At 39.4% G+C, this 19,012-nt stretch overlaps 1 protein-coding gene across 7 annotated transcripts in view; it reads left to right on the top strand.

Annotated features, from left to right (window-relative positions):
- KANK1 (KN motif and ankyrin repeat domains 1) overlaps window positions 1–19,012 on the top strand; it is a 242,971-nt gene that overhangs the window by 80,482 nt on the left and 143,477 nt on the right. For 4 of the 7 annotated variants that reach the window (XM_058431528.1, XM_058431524.1, XM_058431526.1 and 1 more), the window contains exon 2: window positions 1,258–1,383. The exons of the other annotated variants lie outside the window; for them this stretch is intronic. The gene's annotated coding sequence lies outside the window, so the exon portion shown is untranslated. The remainder of the gene's footprint in view (window positions 1–1,257; window positions 1,384–19,012) is intronic. 7 annotated transcript variants of the gene reach the window in all.

Here is a 19,012-nt window from a genome sequence, read left to right as displayed (position 1 = left end):
TAAGAAAAGTCTATGGGGAACTGATGGGCACAAAGGCAGGGTGTAAGTGTGTGTTCTTGAGAAAATGGTCAGACTAATCTGATTGAATAGCAGGCGTTTATTGGAAATTAAAGGAAGATAAAGTAGTGATAGATAATGGAAGAACTGAAGGTCAACAGGGGAGTTTATATGGGATGGAGGAGAAAATCATTATCACTAAGGATGTAGATGTAAGAAAACGTTAGGTTTGGAAGTTATAAGACCAGAGAACTTCACAGTTTGTGGGACTCTGTAAGGTGGGATGGGAATAACCAATATTGTTGAGTATCTGCTGTGTCATCTGTAAGGCATAAGATCTCATTATTATTTCACAGCAACCTTTGGGGTAGATGTGCTAGTTCCCATTTTATGCATAGTGAGACTGAATTTTGAGCAGACATACTTGTCTCAGTTTTGCAGAGGGGCTGGACCAGGATTCATGCCCAGTGACATCTGACTTCAAAGCACAGTGAGGATGGAGAACCTTGAGACCAGTTCTTCATTTCACAGACAAGGGGATGGGCCCAGGCATGTTCAAGGTTACAGGAGTAGGATGAAAGCAATTTCTCTGTAAGAGAGAGGGGATAGTCTGTGATCTGCAGAGGAGCCAAGTTAGAGGCTCTTGTTATAAACAGATGAGGTATGCCAAGGAAGTTGGGTTCAGCAGTGTGATAGGAGTGAAAAAGAAGGGGTAGAGAGCAGCCAGACGTTCGGGGAAAGTGGTGGTGGACTGATAGTGGAAGGTAACGATGAGAGGGATGACTTGAAAACAGTTCTAAGATTTTAGTCACAGGGAACTGCCATTAACAGTTTTAGGAGAAAAGCCATGTGTTTGTTATGGAGTGGTTGAGTAAGTATGACAGATTAAAAAATACATAAAAATAGAGTGGTATGCATGTGCTGAATTATGTATGTACTACAAACACACAGAGGAGGAGAACAGAACAGAAGGGGGAAAGCTGTGAGGGATCCGGCGCTTTCCTTTGCAGTGGTGGAGAGTCACAAGAGCAAATAGCTAGCCTTTACCTAAAGCAAAAGGGACTCTTTGCATGGTATCTTAGGCTCCCTTTTATTCTGGCCTGCCCCTGCACCCCCAGCAGGAAAGTGGCTTAACTGTACTTTGATTTCCAAAATGCATAGCAGTCTTTAATGTTGATTCCCCTCTCCTGTGGATCTCGAGCCTAAAAATGAGTATTGTTCCATTACATTTCCCTCAGAGAGATTTCTTTTTCCTTTCAGAATGATGGTCACTATACTGGATGGACTTCTGAACTAGTGAATTACTTTCATCTTTTGATCACACTAGGAAATTGTCCACGGAGTTGAAATATTTATTACAGTAATTTCTGGCCTTACATAATTAAGGTAACATACCATTTTTTTCTTTATCATGAAGTTGTCATGTTTGTCTCCTTTAACTTTGCTTTTTAGAGGTACGAATCCATTCTCTAGTCTTTTATGCCCCAATAATCTGTTCAGACTGCTCTTGATCTACAAATGTATGATTGCAGAAAAGACTTTGATAGGATGAAATATGAGCAAGCTGTTTTACTCTGAAGAATAAAAGTGAATTGTATTACTCTGCAGATTAAGTCAATAAATACCCCATTTTCATAAACACAATATGCATAGACTAGATAATACTAGGGAAACTTAATAGATCAAAAGGAGTATTAAGACTACTTGAAAAAAAAATGGAGATACTCAATGGATTGCAGGCTTTATTCAATAAACCTAGAAAATAGAGTTTAAATCAAAATCTGTTACTCTGTTTCTAATCAGTGTTAAAAATGTACTCTATTTCCAAGTTTTTAGAATATGTGCATGTGTTGTATGTGTTAGCTTTCTCTATTTTTGCAACTTGAGTAACATTTATTGCATGCTTGTGCTGTGCCAAGCTAAATACCAAGTATTTTATATATATTAATTTATTCTCATTACCCTTGGGGTTAGTACTTTTATTATCCCCATTTACACACAGGACAATTGAAGCTCAGAGAAATTAGCCAGGCACAGTGGCTCACTCCTGTAATGTCAGCACTTTGGGAGGCCAAGACAGGCAGATCACTTGAGGTCAGGAGTTGGAGACCAGCCTGGCCAACATGGCGAAACCCCGTCTCTAATAAAAATACAAGAATTAGCTGAGTGTGGTGGCACATGCCTGTAATCCCAGCTATTAGAGAGGCTGAGGCAGGAGAATTGCTTGAACCTGGGAGGCAGAGGTTGCATTGTGCTGAGATTGCACCACTGCACGCTAGCCTGGGTGACAGAGCTAGACTTGGTCTCAAGAAAAAAAAAAAAAAAAAGAAATGACTCGCCCATGTTCGCAAAGCCAGTGAAATACCAAAGCCCATATGAATGGGCTTTTTTACATACTTCTTTTCCTTAATAAAATGCTTATTCCTTTTTTCTACAGCGTCATTTTCAATGACAGCGTAGTATTCAGATACATGGAAATGTAATGGTTTCTCTAGCCCATCTCCTTTTATTAGACGTTTATATTGTTTCTTGTTACTTACTTTTAGAAATAACATTGCAGTGACCATCTGTCATGCACATCTATGATTATTTCCTTAGGATAAATTGCTGCAAGCGGCATTGCTGAACACGGATAGAATGTAGCACCCAGGTGTTGATGTATTCTGTTAATTTACTCTGTTGAGGTACTGTTTTCCCTAAAGGCCACAGCAGTTAAGAATCTCAGTAGCAGTATATTGAAGTACCTGGTAACTTTCAGCTCTCAGCAACATTGGTAGTTAGCAATTTGAAAAAAAAAAAAAGTGTTTTTAAAAAGCATTCTAGGTATTCCTGTTTAAGTCCATATTATCTCTTGCCTCTAACGCTATAGTAGTCATGATCTCCCTACTGGTTTATTTCTATCTAGCGCCCACTTTGCCACTAACAGAATCGGATGGGGCACGGACTGTAGAGTTAGATGCCTGGGTTCAAATCATGACTGTGCTCTGCCTCAATTTCCCCATAAGAAAATGAAGATAGTAATAAAAACTCTCTGGTAAAGTACTTTAGAACAGCGCCTGACTTTTGATATGTGTTCAGTAATCGTTGGCTTAGTACTGTTGTCTTCCAGAAGCCGTTGCTTATATGATTAAAAAAAACCCAAGGTTATACTTGTTTTTGAATTATAATTATTACCAAATCGGTAAATCGCAGTAAAAACTAAAGTGCTGACCTTGAAGCATTGTTAGTGTTAACACTGTGACCAACCTGAAGATCACAAATTACCTTCCATGACTCGGTTGATGGCTGAGAGGTCAGGGATAGAGTAATAACAGGAATAACTAGAATGTTAAAGTGCTTTATATTAAGCTGCCAGTGCACTTCCACACACATTATCTCGTTTGATCCTCACAACACAGCTGTGAAGGAGATGGAGCTGGTATTATTAATCTCATCTTACAGAGGAGGAAATTGACTTGGAGGATTAAGTGGCCTGCTCACTGATGGTCGTGGAAATGGTCAGTGGCAGAGCTGAATGTGTACTCTGGGCCTTCTGACTATAAATACTTACTCTTGATGCTTCATAACATCACGATAAGCTAAGGAGGTGCAGGTGTAGATGCCCAGGTCTGGAGATTTGCTGGAAAAGAAGGAGCAAAAGAGGATGCCACTGGGAGGAGGCAGCAGAGTTGGGGTAAGGAAACTTAGATATACTGAAAGAGAGAGAGGTACCCAGTGGGGAGACAGGTGGGGAAGGAGTCATAAAGAAAGGGGAAAACTGAGGGGGCCAGGACTTCCGTGACTACAGGGCTGGCTGAATAGATCAGGGTGGAGGGCTTCATCTTTGAGACCGAAGGGATGCCACCCCTGAGCCAGGAAGGAGGGAGGGGATGGAGCAGGTAGACACAGGTGATTTGAAATAGAAAGGAACATTAAGAGGGCTGAAGGATTATGGCCTGAATGAAGAAAGAAGGATTTATTTCTGGAGAGTAAAAGTAGTAGGTTTGGGGTTTTAGATTTGAGAAAGAGAAAGCATTTAGAGTATCTGTGTGGGAGATGGGCCAGGGAATTAGAAATGCCTGCCGAAGACCTCTGCAGGATGCAGGACCCACATAAAAACGTCTGGGCTCCAAGTCCACAGATTCTGTGAACTCCTTAGGCATGGTGAGGGTTTCCTTGCCAGATGTGTGTAACTGTCTGAGGATGTTTCTTTGTGAGCTCAGCGCTAGACAGGCACAGGAGCAGTATTAGGATGGAAATATTTCTTAATTGCTTGAGGAGGGAGGAAAAAAACGGCACTCTGCAATAACCCTCTTTTTTTTGGGGGGGGAGGGGGGGATGGAGTCTCGCTCTGTCGCCCAGGCTGGAGGGCAGTGGTGCGATCTCGGCTCACTGCAAGCTCCGCCTCCCAGGTTCACGCCATTCTCCGGCCTCAGCCTCCTGAGTAGCTGGGACCACAGGCGCCGGCCACTACACCGGGCTAATTTTTTGTATTTTTAGGAGAGATGGGGTTTCACCGTGTTATCCAGGATGGTCTCGATCTCCTGACCTTGTGATCCACCCACCTCGGCCTCCCAAATGCAATAACCCTCTTGTTTCCAAATACCAAAGCAGCTGTTGGGCTGTGCTCCTGTCTGGGTACCTTTTACTCAGGAGTGAAGTGCCAAATGATGATATTTATGGTTGCTTCTTGGGGGCTACCTGGTTTTTTAATGAGTGAAGACCAAGTAGCAATAGTTTTGTTTTGTGTTCTACTAGCCTTTGGTATTATAGTCAGGGAGGTGAAGTGAGGAGATGGTCGATGCTTTCCTCATCTGTGAAATGAGGAGTTGGACTAGGCAGATGCTCCCCAAAGTCCCTTTCTAACATTACCATGTTCTCATCCAGCTCCAGTCTACGCTGCCTCTTCTCCCTCTCCTCCTTTACCAGACAGTTTAGTGTGTCTCGAGTTTTATTTTATGGTGCTTTAGATACATATATGTATATTTTTGCTTAGAGACTTCATGCATTATTAAAAGCAGTATATAGTGACTGTAGAAGAATGAAAGATGTATCAATAAATAAAAGACCTGTTAAAAATGTGTAACTTTACCACCATTAAATAACCACTGCTTGTATTCTTCCAGAGATTTTGTTTTTTAGGCGTGTATGCCTAAATAAGATTCTTAAATACAGAAACGCACCCTGCTTTTCTCAGTTGAAAATTATAAACCTCTCTCCTTATCAGTAGTCACTGCTGTGTAATTATTAAAGATTGATGAAGATTCTGTTTCAGGAATGTATTTTAACAAATCTCACTTTGGACGTGTACGTTAATGTACATCCTTCTGACTGTATTTGTGAAGCTGCTCTAAATTATTTCCTTATAAAATTAGGAAAGAGGTTTAATATGTAATACATATTGCCTGGAAGACTGAACCAATTTACAATTCCATCACCAGTATGCAAGAGGTCTCTTTATCCACACCCTTCTTAACATTGGATAGTGGAGTTTAAAACAAAACCTTACCAGTTTTATAGACAGATGAACATCTTTTCATATGCCATTTATATTCCTTTGTGAGTTTTCTGTTCATATCCTTTGCCCATTTATCCAGAGGGGTATTTGCTATTTTTGTTACTGACTTGCAGCAACAAGATTTTAAAGATTTAAAATTTTTAAAATGTCTTTTATTATAAAAGTATGTTAATTGTTTTGATAATTTCTTTCAATTTTTATACTGCTTTTAAATGTATATAAATATTTAATTTTAGGTTACCAAATCTTTTCCTTTCTGGTTTCCATATAGGCTAACTAGGAAGTAAGAATGCCTTGGTATTTGTTGCCCGTTGTCAGTTCTTCACACAGCAGAGTAATCTCTTTCAAGTGTGATCACATCTTGGCACACCCCTGGCTGAGCTCGTCATGGCATTCTTGTTATCATGGCCTGCAGGGCCTGGCATGATCTTGCTTTGTCTGCTGTAAAGCCCCACCTCTTGCACTCACCCTTGAACACTATGTTCCAGCCCCATTGGTCTCTTCTCAGTCCAGGGAATATGCCAACCTCCTTCCTGTCCCTGAGATTCTGCAGGTACAGTTTCTTTGCTTGGAAAATGTGTGCACACGCACACACACTCTTTTGAGCACTTCTCAATATGCAATTATTTATTTATCTATTTTTGAGATACAGTCTCGCCCGGGCTGGAGTTCTGTGGTGCAGTCTCGGCTCACTCTGCAGCCTCTGCCTCCTGGGTTCAAGTGATTCTCCTGCCTCAGCCTAGCAAGTAGCTGGGATTTCAGGTGCCCACTACCACGCCCAGCTAATTTTTGTTTTTTTAGTAGAGTCGGGGTTTCACCGTGTTAGCCAGGCTGATCTCAAACTCCTGACCTCAGGTGATCCACCCATCTCAGCCTCCCAAAGTGCTGGGATTACAGGAGTGAGCCACTGTGCCCAGCCACAATTATTATTTAACTTACCCTTTTCCTGTTTCCCCCTCCAGCCTGTAACACCATAGGGGCAGGGACCTTGTCTGTGTTGTCCACAGCGAGGTCTCTAGTGCTTGACATGTAGTATTTGTAGGAGATCGGTCAGGGTGGTGGGAGAAATCCTAGGAAAAGATGCAAACCTTCTTGGAAGAGGTTTTGCAAAAGCTTCAAAACAGGGTTTGGCTGAAGGCAGCCAAATTTTCTTACCCGGAGCCTGAAAGCAAAGGTTAGATAACAAGGGGATGTAAAGGAATTGATCTAGATAAGTTATTTTACTTAGGCCTGGGAACCTGGCCTTTAATCATCTGTGCGCAGGACTGCTCTCTCCCAGGGAGCAGCGGGAAGCTGGGGGAGGGGGAACCATGTTAATTACCCACAAGTGTGTTGACTCAAAGACTTTGTCATTAAATCCATAATGAATAAATGCCCGCAGTGCTGGCTTGTCAGGGCCACAGCTGCTACGACTCTTTCTTTCTGTGAGCACCCAGGTCCCTAGCCCGGTCTTTCACTGGATACCTGTGTCTAAGTACGTTTTTTCATCTGTCGCTCTGCCAGGATCTGCCGCTCAGACCTGGCGAGTATTTATAGAAGAAATGAATCAATATTACATCTCTAACCGCAAGATGGCACAGATATTTAACTATATTTACCTTATTGTAGTTTTATGGTTTCGTTTCACATTTTAAAATATTTTATCTGTATGAAACTTAGTTTGAAATGTGATTTGAGATAGGAATTAAAATTAATTTCTTTCCCAAATGAATAGCCACCTGCAATTGTTGTAGCTCTTGTTTATTAGAGAGTCTTTACTCAGATTATAGTCTGTGAGCAACTGTTATATTGTTTTTTGTTTCTTTCGTTTGCTTTTCTCTCCTTGGGTAGTCCTTTGTGCAAAACGTAAATGCAGAAACTGTTCATTGACTTGAGCCAAATTCCTCATGAGCATGCTATGCTGGCTCAATACCAAGAAAGATGATCTTGGCATCCCCCACCATAGCCTACCTTCTAAGAACAAAGAAGACATAATGTGACTGACTTAGGGATTTGTACTATTTGCTCAATGTCTAATGCTAGTAGACAATCTTGTTTTAGATAATTCTGGCCGCTGGTTTTTTTAAACCGTTGAAACCTGGAAATTTGAACATTCCAGTGACTACTTTTCCTAACTGCCTCTTATCTCTAGATGTGGAATAAAAATCGTTTGGCACACCATGTGTTCCAGTTTTTGATTTGGAAAATACGGATCATTATTCTTTTCCTTATTTTAACTCTTTGAAAATTAAAATTAATGACAAAAGTCACATGTGCCCATTGTCACATATTCAAACAATAAAACATACAGACAAAAAAAGGATTCTTGTATCCCACTTTTTGATCCTATTCCTAATATAACCACTGCTGAGTTTATTGTATATACTTTCAGACATTTTTTATGCTTAGTGGATATTATTAGATCTTTTTACATCCACCCATATACTTGCATTTTGTTTTTTTTTTTTTACTAATGTCATAAACTTTGTTATACACCTCAGTGGGATTTAAAAACACGTGAAGCCTTTGTTTTTTGGCTGGTGGCAAAAAAAAAAAACAGCGTAACTTAGAGAAGTTACCTATTGATGTTTTCACAGAGCTTTAAACACGAAGACCTGATTTGTTTGTGTAAATCATTGGATGTAATCTTCCAGAGGGCTAGGGCTGGGGCTTGGGCACATTCAGAAACATGGTATAATCTGATAACGATGATTTCCATCCCACTACAGAGGAAGAAATGGAGACTCAAAAGGGACAGAAGTGAATTCTTCTAAATTTATGAAGATGAACACTTAGCTAAAATGTGTTCACTGGGTTATGACAAGTAACTGGATTTCTAGGGAATGGGATGATAGGTAGGGTGCTATCAGTTTATAAAATTTTTTATAACCTTGTCTCTTACTTCTGCTGCCCTCCCCCGGCCATGAGAACACAAGATAAATTTGGAGTGGATGAGGGTGGAGAGCAAAGTGACTCCCTGGGCTGTGCCCTTCACACTGGTTTTAGAAAGCATATGGCTGACTGCCCTGGGGTCTGATCTATGGTGCTGCACTCGAGAGAACTGTAAGGTCTGCTGTAAGTGATGGGGGCTGTGGACTTATGCAGAATTGCACTTGTTGGGGGTTTTCACAGTACCCACCTTATTATACTAGAGAGGCAAGTTTCATTGCTTAAGGGGACAATTTATGGCAATAGGCTTATCTCCTTATTTTAGCTCTTTATGTTTTTCTGCCTTTAATAAAATGTGAAGTCACAAAGCAATTAAATAGTAGTGTAGTTTTCAGGCAGGAGGTGGAGAAAGGCTAACTAGGGGGAAAAGGTCAACATGATTGACAGAGGCTGGCTGGAGATTTACATTGAGAATAACTCGTTCTTCAAAACTTTCTTCATTTTCTGGTGAGAATTATTGGACAAATCATATACCAGAAGGATGGATGATTAAAAATGTAGGAGTTATGATTTCTTTTTGACTTTGTAAGTCTCTAAATTCTCCACCTTAACCTAGAGTTCTCATTTCAAAATGGGAACCAACCCTGCCGGAGAGTAAAGTGAGCCAGAAACACTCTAAAGTCTTAAATAGTTAATAAGTGTGAGATTGTTTATAGTTTGTAAAATGTCTTAAGATACAATGAAATGGAGAATCCCTGAGTGTTTTTTTGATTTCCTAAACTCTGACCCACAGTTATAGATGTTTTTGAATGTTCAAAAATATTGAATGTGATTTCAGTTGTTTCTAGAATTTAAAAAAATTAATAATTTTCAATAATGACACCTTAAATGAGGAAAAGGCTTTTAAAACCAAATATAAAAATCTGGAGAGTTCAGATTCTCTGTCTCTCCTCTTTCAACCTTTAATGTATAAAACAAATCCTTTTGATTCAGCCACTCTGTATTGATAATGGCTTATTTATTACAATCAGAGGAATTAAACAATAAAGATATATAGACGCTTTGTCATCTTTTCTTATTATAGAAACAGTTTTAAGAATTTTTATTCATCACAACGCAGATTCAAAAAGAAAAAAAGAATTTTTAGAAAAGTTGCTTTTTAATTTAAGTTTCTTGTTTTGTCCTAATAATCACATTGAAATAGCCAAAACAAATAGTTTAAATTAAAATGCAATGTTGGCCCGGCATGGTGGCACATGACTGTAGTCCCAGCTACTCAGGAAGCTAAGGCCAGCAGATTGCTTGAGCCCAGGAGTTCAAGACCAGCTGGGGCAACATGGTGAGACCCTGTCTCTACTTTTAAAATGTGGTGATTGATACCTGTTGAGAGAAGGGTTAACTGAAAGTTATTCACATGGCCCAGAAAGTAGCTAAAAGCGCAGTGCTTTTTCTGGTGTGAATTTCTCTTGCTGTGAAAGCACTCTGAAGGGGAGACCTAATGCCATTGCAGGAGCACTTCAGCTCCAAACTTGAGCATTGCAAACAGAACAAGAACCGGAGGAAAAGCCTGCAAAATGAGCCTGCTGCGATATATGGTGTGCTTTTGGATAGTTATTCGTAATAATTTTTTTTTTTTTTTTTTTTTTTTTGAGACAGTCTCACTCTGTTGCCCAGGCTGGAGAGCGGTGGCGTGATCATAGCTTACTGAAGCCTCAAATTCCTGGGCTCAAGCAGTCCTCCCACCTCAGTCTCCTGAGTAGCTGGGACTACAGGAATGCACCACCACATCTGGCTAATTTATTTTTTGTAGAGGTGAAGTCTTGCTTTGTTGCCCAGGTTGGTCTCAAACTCTTGGACTCAGGGGATCCTCCTGCATGGGCCTCCCAAAGTGCTGGGATTATAGGCATGAGCCACTGCGCCCAGCCTCATGAGAAGATTTATGATGCTAGATAGAAGAATTGTTAATTTCCACAGCTTGACAAATGATAACAAACAGCTTTTACAGTTTGAGCCTCCCCTATCCCGAATGCTTGGGACTAGAAGTATTTCAGACTTTGGACCTTTTTGAATTTGGGAATATTTGCATATACATAATGAAATTTCTTGGGGATGAGACACAAGTCTAAATACAAAGTTTGTTTATGTTTCATATACACCTTAGATACAAAGCCTGAAGGTAACTTTATACAGTATTTTTAATAATTTTGTGCATGAAATAAAGTTTTAACCGCATTTTGACTGTAACCTGTCACGTGAGGTCAGGTGTGAAATTTCCACTTTTGGTGTCATGTCAGCATTCAAAAAGTGTTGGATTTTGGAGCGTTTCTTTTTCAGATTTTTGGATTAAGGACGTTCAACTTCTGTACCAAATTAGTAAATATTTTTTGAGTTCCTACCCACATCCCTGTGTATGGGCTCTAGAAGCAGCCATGGTTTAGTTTCCTCACCTGTAAGGGAGGATGTGGAACTACTTTTAATGTACATCACTGTAGGTTAAGTTCGGGTAGAGAAAAGACTAAAGATAACCAAGGTTGGCTGTCCTCTGAGCCCTATGCTAAGCTGAACTAGGCTTTTGTTTCTGGCAATGGACCATTTTGCTGTCACGGAGCCAGTGGTTATTTACCACCCTTGGTTTTGAGCAGGTTTCCTTTTCCCCCAGCAGTAACTCTTAGAGTGTTCCACAGAGAGGCAGCGGGATTCAGAAGATGCCCGTTTACACTGGTACCACTGTCTCGTTATGTCATGGTAAAGTAATGATGTCCACCACCATTACTTTACCAGTTCGCCATCGGTGTTTTGGTCTTACCTATACATTATTTTTTTTAACTTTTATTTATTTTTAATGAGATGAAATTCACATAACAATAGGCAGTTTAATAATTGACAATTCAGATGTATTTAGTACATTCATAATATTGTGTAGCTGCCACCTCTCTCTAGTTCCAAAACATTTTTGTCACTACAAAAGAAAACCCTGTGCCCAGTAATCAGTAACACAGTATTCTCTCCTCTCTCTCATCCCTGACAACCATTAATCTGCTTTCAGTTTCTATGAATTTACAGTTCTAGATACCACATGTAGAATAAATGTTCGCATACAATATGTGACCTTTTGTGTCTGGCTTCTTTCACTTAGTATATTCATCCATGTTGTAATGTCTCAGCCGTTTTATGGCTGAATAGTCCATGGTACGGATATGTCATAATTTGTTTATCCATTCATCCCTTGATAGACTTGATTTTTTCCCCACCTTTTGATTCTTATGATTAAGGCTGCTATGAACATGGGTGTATAAGTACTTGAGTCCCTGTTTTTAGTTCTTTTAGGTTCATACTTAGAGGTGTAATTGCTGGGTTGTATGGCAAGTCTGTGTAACCTTTTTGCAAAACTGTTTTCCACAGGGCCAAACCATTTCTAGTCCCACCAACAATGTACAAGGTTCCAATTTTTCCATATCCTTGCAAACATTTATTTTCCTTTTTTAAAAAAATTATAGTCGTCCTTGTGGGTATAAAGTAGTATTTTATTATGGTTTTGATTTACATTTTCCTAATGATTAATGGTATTTATCTTTCCATGTACACATTGGCCATTTGTATATCTTCTTTGGAGACATGTCTCTTAAAGTCCTTTGCCCATTTAAAAACTGTTATTTGTTGTTGACTTGTAAGAGTACTTTATATATTCTGGGGACTAGACCCTTAATAGATATATGATTTGCACATAGTTTTTGTCATTTTTAAGATTTTCTTTTTTTTTAATTTTTTAATTTTTATTTATTTATTTTTTGAGCCAGAGTCTTGCTCTGTTGCCCAGGCTAGAGTACAGTGGCAAAATCTTGGCTCACTGCAACCTTTGCCTCCCGGGTTCAAGTGATTCTCCTGCCTCAGCCTCCCGGGTAGCTGGGATTACAGGCATGCATCACCACGCCGGCTGATTTTTTTGTATTTTTAGTAGAGAGGGGGTTTCACCATGTTGGCCAGGCTATCTCGAACTCCTGACCTCAAGTGATCCACCCGCCTCGGCCTCCCAAAGTGCTGGGGTTACAGGCTTGAGCCACTGCCCCTGGCCTCCCTGTGTTTTCTTCTAAGAAGTTATGCTTTTATTTTTTATACTTAGGTTGTTAATTCATTTTGAGTTAATTTTTCGTATGGTATGGGGTAGGGACCCAGCTTTATTCTTTTGTATGTGGATATCCAATTTTCCCAGCACCATTTGCTGAAGAGTCTGTATGTCCCCATTTGAATGGTCTTTGTACCCTTGTTAGAAATCTGTTGGCCCATATATGTGAGATTTTATTTCTCGACTCTTTATTCTCTTGGTCCATCTATCTATCCCTATACTAGTACTACACCGTTTTTGATTACTGTAGCTTTGTAGTTAAGTTTTGAAGTTGGGGAGTGAGTGTTCTTCAACTTTTTTCTTCCTTTTTTTTAGTGTTGTTTTGGCTATTTGGATTCCTTTCAGCTTCATATGAATTTAAGGATCTGTTTTTTCATTTCCGCAAAAAGGGCTGTTGGAGTTTTGATAAGGAGTACATTGAATCTGCGGATGATTTGGAGTAATATTGTCATCTTAACAATATTAAGACTTCCAATCTATGAATATAGGGTGTATTTCCATTTATTTAGGTCTTCTTCTTCAGCAGTGTCTTGTAATTGCCAGTGTGTAAGTCTTTTGCCTCCTGTGTTAAATTTGTTCCTAGGTTTTTTGTTTTGTTTTGTTGTTGTTGTTGTTGTTTTTTGTTTTGTTTTTTTCTGAGGCAGTGTCTCATTGTGTTGCCCCGGCTGGAGTGTGGTGGCACGACCTTGGCTCACTGCAACCTCCGCCTCTCAGGTTCAAGCGATTCTAGTGCCTCAGCCTCCTGAGTAGCTGAGATTACAGGGGCACACCACCACGCCTGGCTAATTTTTTGTGTTTTTAATAGAGGTGGAGACTCGCCATGTTGGCCAGAGTGGTCACGGACTCCTGACCTCAGGCGATCCGCCTGCCTCGGTCTCCCAAATTGATAGGATTATGGGCATGAGCCACCATGCCCGGCCATCCCTAGGTATTTTATTCTTTATATGCAATTATAAATATAATTGTTTTCTTTATGAATGATTTGTTTTTATTATTATTATTTTTTTTTTTTTTTTTTTTTTTTGAGACGGAGTTTCACTCTTGTCACCCAGGCTGGAGTGCAATGGCGCAATCTTGGCTCACCACAACCTCCGCCTCCCAGGTTCAAGCGATTGTCCTGCCTCAGCCTCCTGAGTAGCTGGGATTACAGGCATGCGCCAACGTGCCTGACTAATTTTGTATTAGTAGAGACGGGGTTTTTCCATGTTGGTCAGGCTGGTCTCAAACACCTGACCTCAGGTGATCCGCCCATCTCGGCCTCCCAAAGTGCTGGGATTATAGTTGTGAGCCAGCATGCCCGGCAAGAAATATTATTCTTATTTTTTAAAAAATAATCTCTAGTGGTTATTTTAAAATTCAAGGTAAGAACCCCACTATTCCTCCAAATATTCTTTAGAGGGGTCCCTGTTAAGTTTGATATACATCCTTCTACATATTTTCCATGCATTTATATACAGATATACTTTCTTACTGTGAATAAAATGATATACTTTATCTACATTTTAACTTATTATTTTACATAATTATAGATTGTGTCTTTCTCTGTTAGTTTACTTATTTCTCTTAAATGCTGCAGAGTAACCCATCATACTGATGTGCTACATAGCTGACCCTTGAACAACATGGGTCCAATTATATGCAGGTCCACTTATATGTAGGTCCACATGCAGGTCTACTTTTATGCAGATATTTTCAACCCATCATCGATTGAAAATGGAGCATTTGAGGGATGCAAAACTTGCATAAAGAGAGAATTGACTTTACATACACGCAGGTTCTTCAGGGCCGACTACAGAACTTCAGTATGTGAGGATTTGGGTATTTGCAGGCCGTCATGGAACCAGTCCTCCTCATATATCGAGGGATGACTGTACTTTGTTTAAGGCTTTATTTTAACGATCATTTAGTGTGTTTTTGGTGTTTTATAGTATAAATAATGCAATAGTTAACAATTTTGTACCCACATCAACGTATACTCATGTAAGTCTTTAAGGTAATAAGAATTGCTGAGGCAAAAAAATGCACATAATTACCTTAAATTTTTTTTTAAAGTTTTGTGTTATACATAACATATAATTTACCATCTTAACTGTTTTTTTAATTGCACAATTCAGTAATGTTATTTACATTCACATTATTATGCAACCAGTCTCTAAAACTCTTTTTCATCTTTCAAAACAAAAGCACTATATCTGTTATACAACAACTCCCCACTCCCCTCTTCCCCTGGCAGCCATTCTACTTTCTGTCTCAGTAATTTTGATTATTCTAGGTACCTCATAAGTGGAATCACACAATGTCTGTCTTTTTGTGACTGGCTTATTTTACCCAGTGTAATGTCCTCAAGGCTCATCTATGTTGTAACGTGTCCTAATTTCATTCCTTTCTAAGGCTGAATAATATTCCATTGTAGCATCACATTGCGTAATTAAATGCTTGGAAAGAAAGAAGAAAAGGAAGGGTATGTCTGGCTCTTTTCATTCCCATACAGTGTGGTAACATACGTAATAATCTAAATAGAATATAAATAAATAAAATGAAGTCCTTTTGGGTATGTGTATGAGCTATATAAACAGGTATTTTTAAATGCATTGTGGATCCAACTTCATATTATTAGGTGAGGAAACAACTAGTAGCACGTAAATGCTTCTTGGGCTTCTTGCACTCTTGCCCTCCATACACCTCACCTCACTCCCAACATATCTTTCATTATCCCTCCACCCATTGCTGCCAGTCATTTTTAAATAGCTTTAGATTTTATGCCAAAAGATCTTCTGCTTGTTGAGAGATTCTGTGAATACGCAGTGTTCTCTTCTTTTGCACTATCCAAGAAAGATGAGTTTGGGAATTTGCTAACATGTTCTAAAGTTAAAGACTTTTTGTTCTGGGATAACTGAAAAGTTTTGCTACACTCCAAAAGGCAGCCCATCTTCATTTTTCAAGAGGGTCACTGTGATAGTATGTTTTTCTGAGTCTCATGTCTCATACTTTTCTGTGCTCTTTCACAATTAACTAAAGCAGATGGAGGGAGATGCTCTTGTAAAATGCCCAAAGAGAAGAAAGCCAGATGGAAGTGAGGAGTAAAAGTAACCACAGTTGCTTTCCTCTTCCATCAGTCTTTAAAAGCTTTTTATTTTGAAATAATGTTAGATTTAGAGAAATGTTGCAAAGGTAGTACAGAGCTCACATACCCTTCACTCAGTTTCTCCTAACGTTAATATCTTACATAACCATATTAAACTCTCATTAATATAATTATCAAAATTGGGAATTTAAATTGGTGTAATACTTCCAGCTAAACAGCAGACCTTACTAGCATTCTGTCCAGTTTTCCGCTATCCTTTTTTTCTGTTCCATGATCCAACCCCAGATCCACATTGTATTGAGTTGTTCTGACTTCTTAAACTGTGACAGTTCGTGACAGTTCCTTGTCATTCCTTGTCAGTTATTTCTGGTCAGTTATTTTGTGGAATGACTCTAGATTTGGGGCTGATGTTTTCTAGTGTTTACGTTTAGATTATGCTTTTTTTTTTTGTTTTGAAAGAAGACCACAAAAGCAATGATGTATCTTTTTTATTGCCTCATAACAGGTTACTTGATGTCAGTTTCCCTTATTGCTAGTGCTATTAGTGTGGACTCATCATGGACAGTTACTTCATTCTGTGGGTTATAACCCAATATTATCATCATTATTTTCTTGTTCAAATTATTCTAGCTGTGGCCACTGGGAGCTCCTTCAGGCTGACTGTGATGTCCTTTTGACATTCCTCCATCTTTTTTCAAGTACTTCCTCACATTATGGCGTCCCCTGATGCTCCAGGCTAATCTTGTATTTTCCTTGCCCTGCTTTTGGAATCAGTCACTTCTCTAAGGAGCCTGGGTCCTTTTATTGGACAGTGGTGTTTAGAAACCAATTATCTGGGTACCAGACACGCACATCGCAACTGGGGTGGCATTGCTTTAGTCTTCCATGAGTTTTATGGTAAGCTCTTCCCTGTGAACATGGTTGTACCAGGTCTGAAACTCGTTTTTAACACTTCTAAGTAGTCAGTCACTTTGATGTAAAGTCATTTTGATCACTTAATGTTGAGTTGTTAAAATTAATGCACATACCCTGTAGAAAAACAGGTACTTTATCAATGGAATAGATTGTTTTTGTGGAAAAATACTTTTACATTGATAGCTAGCATGAGCATCCAGACATTTTTGACATTCCTTCAATGACTATTCCTGAGTTTCTGATTTTCATTTTTAGCCCATTCCATTTTTATTTATTTTATTTTATTCTATTTTTTGAGACGGAGTCTCGCTCTGTCTCCAGGCTGGAGTGCAGTGGTGTGGTCTTGGCTCACTGCAACCTCCCCATCCTGGGTTCAAGCGATTCTCCTGCCTCAGCCTCCCAAGTAGCTGGGACTACAGGCATGCACCACCATGCCCAGCTAATTTTATTATTTTTAGTAGAGACAGGGTTTCACAGTGTTGGCCAGGGTGGTCTCAATCTCTTGATCTCGTGATCCGTCCACCTCAGCCTCCCAAAGTGCTGGGGGTTATAGGTGTGAGCTACCGCGCCTGGCCCCCATTCCATATTTTAATGAGAATATCTTTCGGTTAGGCATAGAGGTAAATACCTGATTCACAATGTCTGAGTACGGAGCCACCATCCTATAATAACTCTTTCTGCATAAGCTTCTGGTAAGTTACTCTTGTCCTTATAGTTTTATGTACCATCCTATAATAACTCTTTCTGCATAAGCTTCTGATAAGTTACTTTTGTCCTTATAGTTTTATGTACCATCCTATAATAACTCTTTCTGCATAAGCTTCTGGTAAGTTACTCTTGTCCTTATAGTTTTATGTGTGAAGTCTTTATAGTCAGAGGACATTGACAAAATATTTAAGATTGAAAGCCTGTTCTCCCTGATGATTCAGTGTGACTTCTTTTGACTGCTGCTTTTAGTTCTTGCAAAATAGATCTTGTTTAGATGAGATTCCAGCATGACTCCTTTGTAATTTTTCATATTTTTGCTATTACATCTCAACTCTTGAAGAGCTATTTCTGTGGAAACCAAACATGCAGTCAAGGCACATTCCACATGTGGCTGACAGGGTTATCATAGATACAAATCATATTTATCCACAGTGATAATTATCTTCCTAAGCGTTTTGTTCTACTTCAGAACTCATTTGTGGGCCTTACCACCCGTTTCTTATGTATGGGGAAAGAGTCTCTTATTCTCTTTTAGAATATAGATCTAAGAGTAGATTTATATCAGGATTTAAAGGATGAATCTTTTTCAAGGATGTTTTTCCTCTGGACCATGGCATTTTGTAAGAAATTTCCCTTCTCAGTAAACTGTCGCAAGGACAAAAAACCAAATACCACATGTTCTCACTCATAGGTGGGAATTGAACACTGAGAACTCATGGACACAGGAAGGGGAACATCACACTCCGGGGACTGTTGTGGGGTGGGGGGACGGGGGAGGGACAGCATTAGGAGATATACCTAATGCTAAATGATGAGTTAATGGGTGCAGCACACCAACATGGCACATGGATACATATGTAACAAACCTGCATATTGTGCACATGTACCCTAAAACTTAAAGTATAATAATAATAATAATAGTAATAAAAAGAAATTTCCCTATTCATCCCGTCCCTGGTGCACATTAATTTGGAGGTGATGTTAAATGTGTCAGTGTGGCACAAATCTCAACTGGCAAATAAAGCCTAGTATTGAATTGTTTTCAGTTCAGGAACATGGCTGGCTGACTTTGACCCTGAATGTGTAAATTATCTTTGCAGCAATAAGAACTTGAAGTAGCTTTGATAACTAATCGTTGTATAATAACTCAGCCAGAAGAATTTACTAAGAGCAGTTTGTGCGTCTTCCATCTAATGTAAAGGTTGATAATGTAAGTCATATTCTTGGTGCCTTTAGACCTCGTTATGGAGAGAGACATCACATTGACATTCAGTAATTCTTACTCTTAACAGTTCCTTGACTGTAAAATCATCATTTTCCTTACCTTTCCCTAGTTCTAGAACAGCAAAATATTTTTCTTAGATTCTATCATTAATTAATGTACTGGTTTGAATTTTTCTCTTCTAAAAAATGTAGGCCGGGCATGGTGGCTCACACCTGTAATCCCAGGACTTTGGGAGGTCGAGGCGGGCAGATCACCTGAGGTCAGGAGTCCGAGACCAGTCTGGCCAATGTGGCGAAACCCCGTCTCTACTAAAAATACAAAAATTAGCTGGGCGTGGTGGTGCATGCCGTAGTCCCAGCTACTCTGGAGGCTGAGGCATGAGAATCACTTGAACCTGGGAGGCAGAGGTTGCAGTGAGCCAAGATCAGACCACTGCATTCCAGCCTGGGTGACAGAGCAAGACTCTGTCTCAAAAAAAAAAAAAAAAGTAAAATTATTTTGGCCTTAACCGTGCTTGGTTTCTTTGTCTTTGTTTTTTCATTAACTTTGTGTTTGGGGAGGAGAATGGAGTGTCAGTGATTTCAGCAAAAAGTT

Source organism: Hylobates moloch, unplaced genomic scaffold (genome assembly GCF_009828535.3).
Source record: "Hylobates moloch isolate HMO894 unplaced genomic scaffold, HMol_V3 SCAFFOLD_19, whole genome shotgun sequence".
Lineage (NCBI taxonomy): Eukaryota > Metazoa > Chordata > Mammalia > Primates > Hylobatidae > Hylobates > Hylobates moloch.
The sequence above is the reverse complement of the archived record's forward strand: the minus strand, read 5'-3'. Positions and strand labels throughout refer to the sequence as shown.